A 2,438-nucleotide genomic window follows, 5' to 3' on the forward strand; every position below is an offset into this window, starting at 1 on the left:
CAGTTTTCTGCCTCCTCTTTCTAGCCTGTCTTTCAGGCATTTATTTTGGAAACTCTAGAAAGATAAGTTATGCAATGATCTGGCTTSGCATTCACCTTAAAGGCTGAAGGGGAGCAAAAGCGGTGCTGAGATGGCATTTGGCTCCAGGTTGCTGCTGTAGCTGAGCCCCCACCTTGCCCTGCCTACACTCCTTCCTTGCAGGTAGTCTTTGGCAAGAGCCCCACCCTTACTCTCCTTGTAGCATGAGTGGGTGTTGSGGCTGTTTGAAGCTGCCAGGAGCCCAGTGCACCGCTACAGAAAATAAACGTGCTATGAACTGACTGATTTATCTGCGTTTTCGAGCCCAGCAATTAATTCTGCTTTTGRGGGGCAGAAGCAAACAGCAAGCAGGCTGTAAAGGCAGAGCCGGGCTGATAATGCCGCCGTCCCTCGGTGGCCTGTGCTAGCACGCAGAGCAACCTATTGAGCAATCTTCTCCCGCAGGATCCAGCGGCCCCAGCGAGGAGCAGCACCGGTGGCACCGTGGCAGGACCGAGTCGGCGGCACCTGGAGACGCAGCGGGGACCCAGAGGTGCCGGGACAGGAGGGGTGGCAGCCGGGGCTCCGATGGGGTGGTCACCTGCTGCTGTCCTCGCACGCAGCTGCAGCATGCTGCCCAGGGCTGGCAAGTCAGCGCTCTAACCGGACTTTTTGCAATTTGCTTTGAYGCTCATTATTACTGCACAGATACATCTTCCCCTTGCCTGAAGAGCTTAGTGTCCCTAAATGTGACACTACCCTGTGCTGGTGGCTGGTGCTGTCTGTGTGGGCTGTCCGGGRGTGAGTGTTGGCCACTGGACAGTGGAGCCAGCTCAGGGCTGTAAATGCGGGGCCTGTGGGGAAACTGAGGCASCTGGGAGGGTTCTGACCCAGCATTTGGTGCCCACAGGCGCTGGTGGGTGCCCAAGGTCCCTGTGGTAGCTCAGGCACCACAGTGGGCTCTCAGTCCTGGGGATGTGGGGGCCAGGAAGGAGGGGAGAGAGCAAGCTGCTCTTGTCACTGCTTCTCTCTCCCCCACTCCCAAGCAGACTGCACGCCCTCTCCCTGTACGTACTCTCTTTTTATCTCAATTTCTCACTCTTGAGACCCTTTATTAAATTTATTCCAGCCCTCAGGGAGCTCAGAAGGGGATTCAGATGCTGTAGGTAAAAGCTGCAGCATACAAGCAGCATTCCTGCTGGGAGGGTTTGTGTCACTACAGCTCAAGAGCTCACTGATACATCCCTCAGGACTGCAACAGGTACAATTGCAAACCCAGTGCAGCAAAGACATGGGGGAGGAGGCTGCTGCCAAGGGCAGCTCCTTGAGCCACTGGTAGAATTCTTTGTGTTTGAGGGTCTCTGTGTGTGGCTTTTGATGGAATTTTCCTCTATATGGCAAAAGAAGTAATCTGAATCTATGGTCCCTTCTACAAACCTTTCTGTTTCAGTCAAGTGGAATCAGTGTGGTTCTTTTTTAATCCTGAATTGTGTCCTTTATGTGCTACTTGTAGTTCAGAGCTGAAGTGTTTGTATGTACCAACTGAAAAGTAAAAACCAGAAACTGCATCCACGTTTGAGGCATGCTCTGATGTTCTTAATCCAGAGCCAAAAAAAAATTCATACGAGCTCTTAACCAGCAAACAGCAGTGCTCTGGTTATCAAAAATCAAAATTGCCTTTAATCAATACCTGAGCACGAAGAAAAGACAGAGATTTTGTCTTCCCCATGGTATTCCTGTGGATTATCTGCAGAAGGMATGTGTTCACCTGCCCTGTTTGAGGAATGCCTGCCTCTCTATGYTGTATTTCGAGCTAAGGCATATCCTGTGGGGCAGTGCTGTTGTGCTTCTCTCTGGCTGCAGCAGCTCTGCACAATCCCCCAGGCTGGCAGGGATGGCTGCAAGCTCCTGCCACTCACAGGAATCCTTGGAGTGGCCCCTGCACATCTTGACATGCACCTTGCTGTCCTGGGAGAGTCAATGTGCTCATCTGAGACTGTCCCTTCCTGATACCAGGACAGGCCCTGTGTCTGSATATCCGTGTCTGTAACATCATCAAAAATCTGTGGCCAGAAATATGAAAGGTGGGAGCAGGCCTAACCCAGCCAAGGCATTGGTGTGCTGCTCTGGGACTCAGCCTGCCAGCTCAGAGATTCACAAAAGGATGCAGAGTTCTTCTTGGGCCATCCAGGGCCTTTGGTGTGACATGGAGCCCTCACTGAACATGGTGGGTTGGCTTCCCCYGGGTACAGAGTGGGCAGGTGCCACGACAGGGGCATGGGTGACGAACAGGCTGTGCTTGCTTCCTGGTGCTGAATGGCAAACCCTGCCCAGGCTGGAGCCTTCGGGGTACACGGGTGAGGCACAGGCAAGAGGGAAAGGGGCTCCTGGCTGAGAGGCTCCCCTGTGTGTGGGCAGGG

At 53.4% G+C, this 2,438-nt stretch overlaps 1 protein-coding gene across 1 annotated transcript in view; it reads left to right on the plus strand.

Annotated features, from left to right (window-relative positions):
- Positions 1 to 278: 278 nt before the first annotated feature.
- GABRP (gamma-aminobutyric acid type A receptor subunit pi) overlaps positions 279 to 2,438 on the plus strand; it is a 27,378-nt gene continuing 25,218 nt past the window's right edge. Inside the window, exon 1 of the mRNA XM_057384732.1 lies at positions 279 to 571. The gene's annotated coding sequence lies outside the window, so the exon portion shown is untranslated. The remainder of the gene's footprint in view (positions 572 to 2,438) is intronic.

The sequence above is a fragment of the Malurus melanocephalus genome, unplaced genomic scaffold (assembly GCF_030028575.1).
Source record: "Malurus melanocephalus ecotype Western Australia unplaced genomic scaffold, MMel_1.1 scaffold_740, whole genome shotgun sequence".
Classification (NCBI taxonomy): Eukaryota; Metazoa; Chordata; class Aves; order Passeriformes; family Maluridae; genus Malurus; species Malurus melanocephalus.